Here is a 16,184-nt window from a genome sequence, read left to right on the forward strand (position 1 = left end):
TATCTTTGGAGTGGTCTGTGGTGATGTGCAGTGAAACTGCCCATGGGACAATATTTGGAAAGTCTACATAAAAACACTCTTTATTTCAGTTACTGTAAAGGTAATAGCTTTCCTTTCTGCAGTTAGGGAATCTTTTATCAAAAGTGCCTGGCCAGTTTGATGCACAGGTTTGGGAATTTTATACCTCAAGTGCATTTAACATTCTAATAGTTGTATTAAATTAGGCCTTGAACACAAGGGTTTTCATATACTAACTCCATGCTGCTTGCCCTTCTTTTGGCATTTAACATGAGCGTGAACACCCCACCCCCACTTTCAACTATTGCTTTCCACTCTCCAAACCGAAAAATGTGGTGCTGGGGGTGCCTCCTCAAACTCTTCTCAGTTCTTGATAGCAGGAGTGTCTGTACGTTTGGGATGGGGGAGGGAGGAGTAGTACCACATCTTCAGGTGTACAGAGCAGAGCTTACTTTTCTTTAACAATCTCAAGACTGACACCAAGCCAAGGTAGACATCCCAGGCCTCTCAAAAGAAAATATTTTACAGTTCAGAATTCAAACGTTACTTCTAGGTCACATTGCACTAATTCTGGTTTCTTCCTTTCCCCATTTCTTTCATGGAGAATAAAAATAGACTTGAGCTCCTTTTGAACAATCATATTAATAATCACAATAGTCTTCCTCTAAGAGGAAGTTCAAGTTCCAAAAAGGAACAGAGGTTCTAAAAAGAACAGGCATTCTTTTATTTGATAAGTCTTATATAAAGCTGTGTTTCTTGTTAGTATTTGAAGTTAATTTTCTCTTCAGGCTTGCTCAGGTACTTCTAAGCAATTGTTAGAACAAACAGCTATATGACATTTGTATTATAGTGTCTTGGTTCACTTTTACATTGGGCAAGTTAAGCAAAATTGTTAGCACTATTACCATTAAAGCAGGGCAGTCCAGCTGGTGGCCCTTGGGCCACATGTGGCTCCCTGAGGGGTTAATTTGCAGCCCTGAGTTCTTGCCCAGCTGCTGCTATCCTCCCCTTCTCCCCTCTTGCCCCCCCCCCCCCCCTTAAAGGCTCCAGTTGTAATAGCAGCAGGAGTTTCCAAGCTTTCCCTTTACACTGGCTGCTGATCCCTGCCCCCACCCCAGGAGGCAAGGCAGGACAGTGTGGTGCAGCATGGGGGGATGAGGGCATGTCTGGGCTATGCAGAGAGGGGGAGATCATGTCTGCATTGGGTGGGGTAGTGGTGAGGCAGTGCCTGTGAGGGGGAAATGGTACCCATGCAATGTAGCAATAGGGGGAGGGGGAGGGGTGCCCAGTGCAGTGGTTGGGGTGGTGATGCTCTTGTGCGTGCACAGAGTAGCGGTGGGGACTCCCCCACTCACCTGATGTGGCTCTTGGGGCGTGCAGCATCCAAGGGGCTTAGAAGCTGGACAAGTCTGACAAAAGCTCCATCCAGGCAAGCCACATGCTTGTTAAACCACTTAGGATCATAGGCGATCAGATACCTTCAAGTAAGGAAACTATTACTTTACCACTTTCTCCAATTCCTTTTGTATGCCAATCCACGCAAGTTCGCTCTTACCCAGAACAATCTGAATGTGACTTGTGTTCGTCTTGGTCTTTGTGCCAGATACTTGAGGCCACCTGGGCCTTAAAGGGCATGTCCAGACAAGCACACGTGCATCTTGCAGCATCTCAAAGCCCTTTGCAAGGCTGTAAGAGGCGCATGCAGGAATGAGAAAATATTCCCCGCGCTACAAATTTGCAGCACCGGGGCAAAATTAGATCCCTGGATATCCAGGGGTCAAAAAAAAAAAAGCAATGGAAAAAAGTGGGGCAAGGCACAGTCCTGGACTGTGTCTTGAGGCAACCAGAAGCTGGGTCCTCCGCAGACACTGGTAGCAGCTAGAGCATCTCTATGGCTGGCCCTCGCCCTGGTGCTGAAGCACGCTGCCTGCCCGTGCAGGGAGTGGGCTCTAGTGCCCATACGTAGTGGGGTAGTGGGCCTGGAGGAGGGGGGAGGAGACCATGGGGGGGACCTCTGCCTGCTCCCCAGTCCCCTGGATCAATGCCCTGCCTGCTTCCCTGAGCACCCCGATCCCTGCCTGGCCCTGCTCAGCCCCATCCCCCTGCCTGCCCCCCCCCCCCCCCAATTGCTGCCCCTCCAGGCCCCAGCATCTTGGCAATTAAAAAAAAAAACACCCCCCCAAAAAAATCCCTTGCACTCACTAGCAGTAGCACCTGCCATCGGGGTTATTCCCCACCCCCCTCCCGCAGTGTGTGGCTGAGTTAGAGCACAGCCGCCCCAGCCTGGGTCCCACTGCCCCATGCTGTATGGCGGGGCTCTGCCAGGAGGCCCCAGAGCCCCTGCTCCTGCGGTGAGGAGAGGCGAGGCTTTTTTTCTTTTTTGTGCTAGAGGCTGGGGTGGGGGGGCAGCCATCGGGTGGCTGGGGGTGCAAGTGGGGGATGGGCCTGGGTGGGGCAGCCATTGGGGTGGCTGCAGGAGCCGGCGAGGGATGGGGCCAGGCAGGGCAGCAGTCCGGAGGGTTGGGGGAGCAAGCGGGGGTGGGGCATGTAGGGGGGGGTAGCCCTTGTGGGGGCCATTTGGCCCCTGTGGCGGGCAGCAAAACATATAGGTATTTAGAATTTACTTTGTTATGATGATAGAGACACTGGTAGGCTTCCATGTTGCTTTAACATGAGATATAGCAATAAAACATTGCTCAACTGATCACTGTCTTTCTCTCTCTCTGTCTCTGTATAGTAGTCTTTAGTTTTAATTGTGGAGGAACATGGACCTTGGGGTATTTTACAGGATGACTTTGGGATTTTTTTATCAGGGATTTTTCAGTTTTCCAGTAGGGAACACCAGAATTCCTGTAGGGAGGTCAGTGGCAGGACGCTGCCTGCTCAGAGCTGGCACCTTGGACCTAGCTGGAGGTGACCAACCTCCTGGCCAATTGGGGCCAGGAGGACATGCTTTGACAGTTCAAAGCAGGCCACCACACTTGGAACATCTTCCGGGCGATAGCTGCCCAGATGGCCGGGCAGGGGCACACATGGCAGTAGTGCTGCACAAAGGCCAACGTTGCAGCCACAGCCCACTGGCAGCTGGCCCAGAGGGGCAGATGCCTCTACTGGTTGTGCAGTCCTCATCCAGGTCTGGCAGGTGCACAGCAGGTCACAGCCAGGCAGCAGCCCCCACTGCTACAGTGGGCAAAGGGTGCAGGGAACTCTCAGGGCTACTTTAGCCGTCCAGCTGGCACAAGGGGTGGTGTGTCCAATTGGCTGGGCCCCAGAAGCTCCTGAGGGCAAGTAGCCCTGAGCTACTTGACAGGGCAACGTTTTGTACTGATGGGGCCAGGACAGGTGCTAGCTCTGGGCTCTAGCTCCCAGATCCAGGAGGAGCTAGGCAGGGTTATTTTGCCCCAAGTGGAACGATTTGCCCCACACTAAAGTGCATCTGGGGACATGCACTGAGGCAAAAAGCCCTGGCTCAGATTTGCACCGCTTCTATTTGAGCTGCTGCAAACGTATATGCCTGCATGTGTGGATGTGCCCAAAGAGTCTGATGTGAAGGATCTCCAACACGCCAATGGTGATTCTTAGCTTGTGTTGCCAGTTTCTCTAAGCAGCTTTATGTAAACATTGAGAAAGAGGGCTGGTGAGACACGACTGGATCCATTGGGTTAGGAGCCCAAAGAAGACCTTAGGTGGAATAGAAGCACCGAAGTCCAAAATTGTGATCCAAAAAGCCCTAGCTCGGCTGCTACCCAATTCTGCAATAAATTGCTAATGCAGTTTATGATCCATCACAATCTCCAGTTCTCCTCTGAGTAATTGTCCAGGTACTTGCAGCATGAAAATGCATGCTTCATCCAGAGATTTCTTGTTTTAGTAGTATTGATAAAACCCTTACACCCCTTTCTCCACACTCTGGTGTGTGTGAAGTTCTTTTCCTTAGTTCCTATAACAATGTCCAAGTCTGAGTATGCTCTTGTCACCCTGCATCGAGGTCGACTTATATTTGAAGTCTTAGTATTTACTTCTTATTTTCTTCATTTTACTTTGTCTTATCCTTTTCCCCTTTCTTTTTTGATTCTAGGAATGAAGGGAGAAGACTCTAGCCTTTGGGATGGATTTGACTCCTTTTTGTCCCATTTCCTTTAACACTTCCCTCCCCCCTTTTTTTTTCCTAAATCTGCCGTGTAGGCCTGCCCTGTGATTCTGGAAGCTTTCCTGTTTTCACTGTTTTTCTTTTCTCTTAAGACCTTTCACTTCATTCCCTTCACTGGTGACACCATTGCTGAAATCTCCTGGGTTTCATAGCTGTCCCTCCTGTTGCAGGTGATCTCCAACCTTGGACAGATTGCCTGGTATTTATATGATCTTGGCAAATCATAAATCAGTAAGAGGTGCGACATGTGCAAGTCCCTAAAATCCAGATCCAGGAAAGAGAGGAAGCTCCATATGTTTTTCTTGAATAAGGTAATAGGTCCAACTCTAGAGACCTGATCAGTTGGATCCCAGACCACAACCCAACCGCTACCAGCAGTTCCCTCATCAGCACAAGGAGGCTTGGTATGATTTGATCTTGCACTAAAGGAAGGACCCTTGGTAAGAATGCAATGAGATGACCTGCTTTCCCCACTTGTAAGTCTGCAGATGCTTCATCTTCCACAAAACTGTCTCCAAGTCATCAATCAGGCTCTGAGACTTCTCAGCCTATCAAGGTCCAAGATAAGTTCTGGGTGCTGTAGCATGGGAGCCATCTAGTTTTCATGTGTACCTGGGTACTGGTAAGTGGTATTGTCTGGTACCACTCACTTCTCACCAGGACTGCTGAGAAAAGGAAAACTGTTAAACATATGTGCCCCAGCTCCAAGACTCTCTAGAGTGTGCAAGTGACAGCAGATGCCTCTCTCGTACCATAGTCTCTTGCAGCTTCCCTCATTAGGGTTTGATAGACTGGTTATTTAGGTCCTATATCCAAGCCAAGAGCCCATCTTTGCCCTTCCCAGTGACCCTTCCAAGACGACCAGTACTGAACCAGTATGATCCTTTTAGTATTCAGGTTTCTGATACCCTACTTGATATTTTAGGCCAGTTGCACTCCTGGTAGAGGTAGCTTCCTCCTTCACATCTGATTCTGGGCTGCACACTGGACCTTTGTATGAGTTTCTGCCACTACCACTTTCTCTGTTAAGCTGATTGGGATGTCAGATGAGCCAATGATCCCATGATGCCATTCAGCCTTCAGGCCAATAGCCTCAGGGTTCATCCTTCTTGAGGTGCTGTTGTTTTTTACTACGTCGAGATCATAAAAACCAGGCAATTTATCCACAATCATGGTTGCCTGTGTCAATCTAACTGGATCCAAGGCATTGTTTATCTTCAGTGCTGTATCTGGCCTATCTTGGAATAGAAATAGCTCAAGCTGTCTTATGAGCTGCACCCAGATGAGCATGGCTGTGCAGTATGCACCACCGCAGACCAGTCTGTGGTGCCACACACCACACATTTAGGTGTTCCCCATTCAGGGGGTTCTTTTCACCCTGGAAGATCCTGGGGTCAAACAAACCCTCACAAAAAAAGTACACGCAGAGGCAGTGCATGTCACCCAAAACTAGAGCCTGGCCAGCTGGAGCCAAGCTCCAGCTGCTGGCCAGCCTCCAAGAGGCAGGATCACTGCAACTGCAGCTCCCCAAGGCCCCCCGCAGGGTTGCTGGCCCCAGCCTTTGCTACCCCACCCGGGGTAATTTGCCATGTGCCAAAGAGCACGTGGCACAGACATTCCCCAGGGACAAGTGGTAGTGGCACAATGTGCTTCTTATCCCCAGGGAAAAAAATGTCCACGCACATGTGGCCATGAGGGTCTTCCTTTCCACCTGGGTGAAAAGTTACCCCTGTGTCACTTGTAGTAAGAGACTTGGGCAGTTCTCCTGGTCTCATAAAATGGGTTGCAAAGGCAAGAGAGATGTCCCTTCTGGGTGAACAGTTTTTAGTGGAAAAACAGGACCGGCATAAGGTCAAGTGGCAACAATCTGGCTACCGATAAATTTAAATTGTAAATTAGAAACAGATTTTTAGCTATCAGAAGAGTTACTAGAATAGTTTTCCAAGCAAAGTACCAAGGGAAAGAAGATTGATCTCTTTAAGACTGAGCTAGGTAAATTTGTGGATGGGACGGTTATGATAGAGCAGGGAGTACTGGCACACCAATCAGTGGAGTCACGCATTTGCGATCTCCAAGCTGTTGTAGTGTGGATGGCATCTGGTAATCCCATGCCACAGGGTTTTTCCTGGTTGCCAGTTGGGACCAGGAAGAAATGTTCTCCTCATGAATGCTGTTGGCTTTGGTAGGGGATAACGAGCTGCGGGGAGGGATTTGCTTTACTCTGAGGCTTTGAGATGTTGGCCATAGCTATGACTGGCAGTTTCTAGATTGCATGCATTTATGCTTCTGCCAGTACTAGAAAGCCCAGAGGCTCCTGGTTAGTGTCCTGCTTTTCCACTCAGGGTCATACCAATCATAAAATCTAGTATCAGGAAGGACTTTTTCCCCCTTATGTCAGATTGGATTGAACTGTAGGGGTTTGACCTTTCTCCATAGCACAGGGCATGATCCTTTGCCTATGTTGTTCTGAGCACATGTTAACTGACTGCATCCGTATCCACTGGCAGTGCTCTTGTCTCCCCTGCTTTTACAAAGGTTGTTCTTGGTGTTTCAGGTATTGTTCCTTGTAGCTGGAGATAAAAGTTTGACGTGGCAATTTTTAGGATTCCTTCAGTTAGCAATGACCTGCAAACATCCCTTTCAGTCCTCTTTATTCCTATGAACATGTATTTAGATGACACTTCTCAAGGAACTCCAGCTTCTGGTAAGTAGCTGTGACCTTTCTTGGCAGTGCTACTCCCAAGCTGCGTATCCCCCTTCTGTACTCATGCATTTGGTTTTTCTACCTCTAGTATAGCATTTTATGCTTCTTTGTCACCAAATTTCTTTTTGTTATCTACATCTCTGTTCTCCATCTTATCGAGATTTAATCTTATTCTCCAAAGTGTTTACAGCCCCTCCCAGTTCTGCGTTGTCTGCCAGTTTGCTCAGCATTCGCTCTCTTCCAGCATCTAGGTCATTAAAAAGAGGCTGAAGAGGGAATTGTCTCTTGGTTTCCTATTTCCTGGATGAGTTGCATAAGACCACCACCATTGTCTACTTCATTCTTTGAAGAATGGCTGCAGACGCTCGTTATCCACAGAAGATGCCAGGATGTGGATGAAATCGCTTCCCTGCTGCCTTCAGGTGCCAAAGTTTTGAAGAGGGGCAGGGTTTAGATTGCACTTAGTCCTCAGTGTTTTCTTCTACTCATCCTGCTGGCTATTTGACATGCCTTTCTAAGGTACTTAACTCTCCCTATGTACAGGATAGGGAGCCTAGGTACCTAGCAGGGTTTTGGATTCCACTGCAGGGGCCAGGCACCTAAAAATTAGGCGTTGTAGCAACTGACTTGTAGGTAGCTATGTTTGGTTTAGCTTTTCATCCTTAGATGAATCATATCCTTGCACTTTGGGGTGTGTGTGCATATCCTTGCACTTTGGGTGGGGTGAAAGGGGAAGAGATGAGATTGTGATTGGAGTCTAGGGCAGAACACTGCGAAGGGGACTACTGCCAGATCACAAACTAACCCTTGACAAGGCAATTCAAGGCCTCTTCAAATGTTACGTGCAATCAGTTGTAACATACTTGTCCTAGTAGAGCTGGCCCCAGAGACCGCCGTGTGACTCCTATCCTGCTCTGTCTCCCTGGGTCCCCTTCCTTTTCCCTTGCCTATTACACCTTGATGTAATGAGTTAATTGGTGAAAATGGAGGCTGCCCTGGCATGCCAGAGTAAGTCTTCATCTGTCCTTCTACCAGCAAGTCCTTCCTAGCTCCCACTGCTCACAATCCTGGTCTTCAAGTGCTAGATGGGCCCTCCGGGCTTGCTTGTGCCTGCAGGACACCTGTATTAACAGTTAATCAAATCACAGACAGGTCTGGCCTCTCCAGGCCATCTCTAGCTTACCCTCTCAGGATGTTGGCTCCTGGCTTTGGTTCTGCCCTTTTGGGCTCTGGCTCTTAATCCTCCCGGCTTCAGGCTGCTTCTAGCACCAGGCTTTGGCCCTCTCAGCTGCTGTCTGTCTGCGATTTGGGCCCAGCCCTTGGGAAGGGCTCAAACACTCATGTGTCCCTTGGCCACAGCACCACTGTGGTTTGGGCCCTGCCCCTAACAAGGCTCCTTAATGTGCCTCTCTGGTATCATAGAATCATAGAAGTCGGGTCGGAAGGGACCTTGTAGATCTTCAAGTCCGACCCCCTGCCTGGGCAGGAGGAAAACTGGGCTCAAGTGACCCCAGCCAGGAAGGCATTGAGCTGCTTCTTAAAGACCTCCAGGGTAGGAGCCAGCACCACTTCCCTTGGAAGTCGGTTCCAGATCCTAGCCGCCCTGACCGTGAAGTAGTTCTTACGGATGTCTAATCTAAACCTACTCTCCAACAACTTGTGGCCGTTATTCCTTGTTATCCCGGGGGGCGCTAGGGGAAACGGTCTCCCCCAAACCCTTCTGGTACTCTGTGACCTTCTGCTCCTCCTCTTATAGTCACAATTCAGCCCACCAATGTAACCATAAATCAAAATACAAGCCCCCAGGCTATAATTCAACTATTGCCATACTGGGTCCAAACATAAACAATAGCTCATTGGCTGTACCACACCTGTCCCCCACACAGGCATACTTCCCTGCCAGTTCTCAGCACCTTACTTGCAGTCCTGGAGAAACTCAGGTAGCAGGTCATTTGCTCCCCTACAGCCCTCTTACTGTAGGGCTCGACTCCCTGCCTGGTTTCAGGCACTGGCTTTATGTGCCTCCTAAACCCTGCCCCTTCTGGTCAGATGGCTCTTTTCCAACAAACAGGGGTTTCCTATTAGGGCCTGATGGCTAGCTTCCAGGGCAGCTTATAACTGCTACTCCTGCTGCCTTAGCAGGGCTAGTAGTCCAGCAATAAGCAATATGCACTCTTAGTATGAGTCCCTGGCTGCCTACTCCCCTACAGTAGGGGCAGGCAAAGTCTGGACCATGGGCCACATCAGGCCTGCAGTGGACTCGATTACCCAGTAGCCCTTGCCTATGTTGCTGTGGCCAGTTTCCATGGGGACCTCAGCAGTAGTGGTGCCCTGACAGTGCAGGGCCAGGGTTTCCATGGAGATCAGCCCCAGCAGCACTGGCAGGGCACACAGCAGGGCAGGGAGCTGCTCTGGGGCCAGGATCGTGTGGTGGTGACAGCGTGGTCCAGAGCTGTGATCTGCTGCCTGTACTTCCCAGGCAAGGGCATGCAGGCAGCAGATCATGGATCACAGCTCTGTCCCGGCTCTGGACAATGCTGTCACTGCTGCAAGATCCCTAGCCCTGGAGCAGCTCTCCTGCCAGCTCCTGGGGTCTCCACAGAAACTGGCCACAGCGATGCGGGCAGGGGCTGCTGGGAAATGGAATCTGGCCACTGGTTGGATCCACCATTTTGCCCACCCCTGCCCTACAGACAGTCCATAACATGCAGTCTTTTCCCAACCTGTGGATATCCCTGCTGCTGTCTCTGCCTTCAAGGAACAGGAGCCTCTGGCTCCCTGCTACAATGCTAGGTTCTCGATCACCTGGGCGATAGCGATCATCACCTACTGGAATTCACTATACAACGCAGGGTGTCAAAGGCCTGCAGCAAGGCAGTGGCCCTTGACTTCAGGAGGGCCTATTTCAATAAGTTAAGGAGATTAGTCGGAGAGGCACTGAGGTCCTGGAGGGTAGGGGAGTTGGGAGTCCAAGACAGGTGGTCGTTCCTTAAGGAGACGGTCCTCCGAGCCCAAGGGGTGACAGTCCCAATGCAAATCAAAGCGGGCAAGAGTGCTCAAAAGCCCCCATGGCTCACCAAAGGCATTCAGGAATGTCTGAAAGCTAAAAAGGAGGTGTACACACGGTGGAAGGGACAGGCTATCACCAAGGAGGATTATACCTCCATTGCTGGAGACTGTAGGGTGGCTGTTAGGAAGGCTAAGGCGGAGACAGAACTAGGACTAGTGACCAGGATCAAAGATAACAAAAAGTCCTTTTTTAAATACATAGGGAGTAAAAAGAAGGCACCGGGTAACGTGGGGCCCCTGCAGGACAAGCTTGGCAAGCTGGTGGTTGCACCAGATGATAAAGCTAACCTCTTTAATAAATTCTTTGCCTACATTTTTCTGAGCAGGGAGCGGGACATCCCCCCCACCAGGATTCTGGACGGACTCAGGAGAGGCACAGACAAGCCTAGGGTCAGGGAGGACCGAGTTAGAGAACTTCTGGTGGCGCTGGACGTGTTTAAATCAGCAGGTCCAGGTGATCTCCAACCCAGGGTTCTGAGGGAATTGGCAGGGGTCATTGCAGGACCCCTGGCACAGCTTCACAAGCACTCGTGGTGCTCTGGCCAGGTCCCAGAGGACTGGAAAAGGGCTAGTGTGGTCCCCATTTTCAAAAAAGGGAGGAAGGAGGACCCAGGTAATTATAGGCCCGTTCACCTTACCTCGGTCCTGGGGAAGCTCTTTGAGAAAATTATCTAAATGAAATTGTCTGCCTATAAGTTCATCATGGGGGCACAGAAGGGAATTGGTGAGTATTTATTCACCAAGGTGCCCCCGGGGGTTATAAGAAATAATGACCACAAGCTAGCAGAGAGCAGATTTAGATTGGACATTAGGAAGAACTTCTTCACAGTTCGAGTGGCCAAGGTCTGGAACGGGCTCCCAAGGGAGGTGGTGCTCTCCCCTACCCTGGGGGTCTTCAAGAGGAGGTTAGATAGGCATCTAGCTGGGGTCATCTAGACCCAGCACTCTTTCCTGCTTATGCAGGGGTTCGGACTCGATGATCTATTGAGGTCCCTTCCGGCCCTAACATCTATGAATCTATATAAGGTGCACATCTGCAAGAGACCAGCACGGGAGATTATGCTTAGAGGCAACTAACATGGGTTCATTAGGGGCAGGTCCTGTCAGACCAACCTGATAGCCTTCTACGACCAGGTCACAAAATCCTTGGATGCAGGTGTCACGGTAGATGTAGCCTTTCTGGACTTTAGGAAGGCCTTTGACACTGTCTCTCACCCCATTCTCATTAAAAAATTAGGTGACTGTGGTATTGATGCCTACACAGTCAGTTGGGTCACAGATTGGCTAGGGGGCCGAACCCAGCGAGTGGTGGTGGACGGGTAATTTTTGAACTGGAGGGACCTGGGCAGTGGGGTCCCCCAGGCCTCAGTCCTTGGGCCCACACTATTCAACATCTTCATCAGCGACTTGGACAAGGGGGTGAAAAGTACCTTGTTCAAATTCGCGGATGACACTAAGATGTGGGGAGAGGTGGGCACAATAGAAGGGAGGGACAGGCTACAACTACATCTGCACAGGTTACAGAGGTGGGCAGATGAGAACAGGATGGGATTCAATACTGACAAGTGCAAGGTACTGCACCTAGGAAGGAAGAACCAGCAGCATACCTACAGGCTGGGGAACTCCCTTCTCGTCAGCACAGAGGCAGAAAAGGATCTTGGAGTCATTATTGATTCCAAGATGAATATGGGCTGCCAATGTGAGGATGCAGTCAGTAAAGGTAATTGCACCTTGTCATGCATCCACAGATGCATCACAAGCAGGTCCAAGGAGGTGATCCTCCCCCTCTGTGCGACATTGGTCAGGCCGCAGTTGGAGTACTGCGTCCAGTTCTGGGTGTCGCACTTCAGGAGGGATGTGGACAGCATGGAGAGGGTCCAGAGGAGGGCCACTCACATGATCAGGGGGCAGCACAGCAGGCCCTATGAAGAGAGGCTACGGGACCTGAACCTGTTCAGCCTCCACAAGAGAAGGTTGAAAGGGGATCTGGTGGCCGTCTATAAACTTACCATGGTGAACCTGCGGGGAACAGGAGAGTCCCTGTTCCCCTGAGCACTACCAGGTGTAACTAGGAATAACAGCCCCAGGTTGATTGAGAGTAGGTTCAGGCTAGACATCAGGAAGCACTACTTCAGTCAGGGCAGGTGGGATCTGGAACCAACTTCCAAGGGAAGTGGTGCTTGCTTCTACCCTGGCGGTCTTCAGAAGGAGGCTAGATAATCACCTAGCCAGGGTCATTTGACCCCAGCATCCTTTCCTGCCCATGGCAGGGGTTCGGACCTGATGATCTGATCAGGTCCCTTCTGACCCTACCAACTATGAAACTAGACCTTCAAGCAATTGATCATGTGATAAAAATGGTGAACCAGACATAAAGGGCACTTTTACACATATTCTGATCAGAACGTGTTGGAGCCATAGCTGATCAGAATGCTCTAGCATGCTGCAGCATCTTGTGTATTCAGTGTCCCACTGTTTCAAAATGGCAGTGAAAGTGCTTTAACTAAAGCTTGTCAAAAGAGACGCTGAATACATGAGACTCTGTGGGCCTTTTAATTAGAGTGGCTTCCAAGAGCCACTCTAAGTAAAAAGCCACCAGTCCCCTACCCCAGAGCATGTGTATAAGTGCCCAAAGATGCTAGTAATTGAATGTGGCACATCTTTGTGGCTGGTTTGCATCATGCTTTAATTTGGGTGTGTAAGATAGTGGTTCCAAGGGAGCATGGGGATCCTGGCCTCAGAAGTGAGTGTACTGTACTGGGCTGCCCATACTTCCTTGAAATCTGTTGGTGGACAGGGAGCCCTTCATGGATGATAAGCTCAGTGTCTGCAAGCCCATAACCTTTCCCAGCATGTTGGGAACCTGGTGCTGGGGAGCTGATCTCCCATGTGAGGCTTTATGCTTGCTGACAGATTTAAGGGGACACATGTATTCCAGGACTGGTGAGCAGCACCTGGGTCTTGGGCTATACAAGTGTGCATTAAGCCTACAGGCAGGCAGAGAGGGGCAGGATGGGCTTTAGGGACTTTTAGTCTGCATTGCAAGAATTGCCCATCCTGCTGTGCCAGACTGTGAACATCAGGTATGGTAGCATGCACAATTTTTGGGATCCGGGATAAAATTCCTCAGATTCCACCCTACAGTGAAAGTAACACTTGGAGGGAGCCAAAGCCTGTCAGCTATAGCAGTCACCCAGGCCAGACTAAAATTTATGGAGGATGTGCAGTGCTCTGACACTGGGCATTATAGAAATCCAAAGTACTACAAGAAACGAAACCTGTAATGGAAAGACCTGTGGAGAGCAGCTGAAAAAACAACACATGGAGCTGCACATGCTGTGGCAAACAGTGTAAGCCAGGATAACTTCTGGCAATTGCAAAAGTGCACAAGAACTGCAATGGATTATGTCAACTATAAACACCAGCTAAGTGAGCATTTGCATGGGTTCAGGTGGTTTGCAGTGAAGTAGCAGCATAGACATATCGCTGCTGGCCTGATGGTTTCCACTCCAGCAAATTGGTGCAAAATGGTGTAAAAATAATTTAAATGCCTGTTTCAGAGGATCGCAATGTCAGTCCATGATCCATATTTAGCACCGCCATCACCTGCTGACATTATGTTCAACAGGAAACCGAGAACCAGAATGTCTGCACCGTTACACGCAGATGTCAGAATCACTGGGGACTCGCAGCTATATAAAGATACAGACAAGGCAAAACAAAACCGCCATATAATTAGGGTCCTGGATGCTGCCTCCCTTCATTAAACTGATGTTATGCTGTTCTGTAATAAAAATATTGGTCGCATACAGCATAAGTAATACACATGACACAAACCTCAGTACCAATAGAGTTACTATTGGCCAGTGACCATAGTGCTCAAGTCCCAAAGGAGATGCACAGGTCTGTGACAGTGCAGGATGCCTCCGAATTGAAGTGAACCCTGTCAGGTTGTTCCTCTGCTTTTGAAGTTTGGTGTTTATGTTAATATTAGTCTGGTTTGTTAGGTTTGGCTGGGAAGGGAAGAGGTGGGAAGTGGAGGGGGCTCTCGCAAGAGCCAGTTGACAGTTTGCAGTGAAGGATATGTTTTATGTACAGGGGCTCATGTTAAGCAGTTGAGCTCAGACAGGAATCGAAGCAGATCTTGGACAGACCCCTTGGCTCTGAATGATTTTTGAACAATGCACTATGCAGCAACTCCCTGGCAAGTGCTGTGGGCCCTGTGTGCAGGTGCAGGTGGGACTCGCAGACTTTCTGAGAAGTGTCTAGAGCCACTGGACCATGAACCTGTACAACATGGCATGTCATATAGTTTGGGGATAGAGACCCTACCTCAGTTTCACATGCAGTTGTCCTGGACAGTGCACTTTTATCAGTGTTTCTCCGTTAAACATCAGCTATTATCCCCTTTAGCAATTTACTTTCTGTGATTGTTTTTATATCTCCTTTGTAAAGGATTTAACACACCTCTTTTTTTAGAAACATAACACAGTGTAAGTTATTAGCTACAACTCTTACTGACTGAGTAATTTGCATTGTGGCAACCCATGCTTACTTAAGACATGACTTTACACATATGCAATTGCTGAATAGTCCTTGGCAGAGCTGAAATGCATGCACTAGCACTCCTACAAATGAAGCAGGATTATTTTTTGCAAACCATTCATTCTGTTTGCATGATGTATAAATGGATAATGAGCTTTACATATGTTTTATCCATTAATTATTTGATAGTTTGTGCACAAGTCGATAGTGGGCATTCAGAATTCTCTGTTCAAACTGTGTGGTTAGTTGCAGTTTGACTTGAATGGTCTTGTTTCTGTTCCCTGATTGGAGGATTTAAATTTGGGGCTCAGTCTAGCTAGGTGCTGAATGAGTCCTCACTACAGGAGGACTGGTCCTGGCCAGAGAGCCTTCACAATATTTATGCAGAATGTTAAAATGAAGCATAATTGTAAAATCATTTCACATTTAAAAAAAATTCTAATCATCTGCAGCAGATCAAATCCATGTTATTATGATTTTTACATTCTCGCTTCTAAGTGATATTCATCTATTTAAAGGAAAGTTAAAATCTGTTGATTAATCAGTGATAATCCAGGATTACCGAACATCCTGCACTTTATTTTTTTAGTAGCAGGGAGTGCTTTAATTAGAAAGGTCCTAATGTAGATTAAGGCATTAGCCATGCTGAGATCCTCCCATATCTGCAATGAAATTATGACAGTGTCAGAAGAACCATTTGCATAATCAAAACTCAAAAACAGTTAATTAAACTGCACCTAATTATCCTCAGTCTATTATTAAAACATAAAAAAGTATGCAAGACAATTGAGATATACTGAACATTTTCCCTACCTGAGATTGCACTGTAAGTGGCAGGTCCAGCAAAGTGGTACATAAATCATAAATAAACCTGAAGTCAAAGACTTTACTCATGTGAATGAGTAAAGGTTTGTAAAAACAAGGCACTAACCAGACAATATACAGGCAAATAGCAACAAAATGCTGTGATCTAGCTGAATGAAAGCATTTCTCTTACCTGGTGGTTAAGAATCTTCATCAAAAAATTCTCCATATCATGCCAGTCAGTAATCCTCTGTATGAAGACACAATGGAGCCACAAACATATCACAGTGTTGGAAAAAAATAGAAGTTATGATTTACTCCCTCTGGGGGGAAAAAGTTACAATGACAGTAATGACCCATTCATCTGTCAAAGAAACTAAACATTTAAAACCCTGAAAAAGCAGATGAAGGAAACCCATGCTTCCTGTCCAATGGGATAAAACAATATTAATGGATAAAAGGATTGGGTTTGTTTTCTGCTTAATGAAGAATCCTAGTTTTCAAATCTCGTTGGATTTTCTGAGCCCAACAGGATTTTCTCCTCAGTAGTTTGAATTTACAATTCCAGGGGAGTCATTTAATCATCTAGGTCTTACTTTAATTCAGATGCAGTGTGCACCCAGGGAGGCTTTTCTTTTCATGTAACTGAGAGTTTGAAGACTAAAGAAACGAAAATGCTATTGGTATAATGTGAATTTTTATGTACAATTAGCTTAAGGTATTAATATGAAAAGTAGATAGTTGCATCTAATGATTTTTTGGAATAATCTGAACCATCTGCCTTGAGATACTAAGAGGAGTTCACCACTTTAATCCAGATTATGGCTGACAAACTGTTTTTGGCATCCACATTTCAGTAGCATTGCGCCCTTGAAGAGCGGGTGAAGCTGTAGA

This window comes from Alligator mississippiensis, chromosome 3 (genome assembly GCF_030867095.1).
Source record: "Alligator mississippiensis isolate rAllMis1 chromosome 3, rAllMis1, whole genome shotgun sequence".
NCBI lineage: Eukaryota > Metazoa > Chordata > Crocodylia > Alligatoridae > Alligator > Alligator mississippiensis.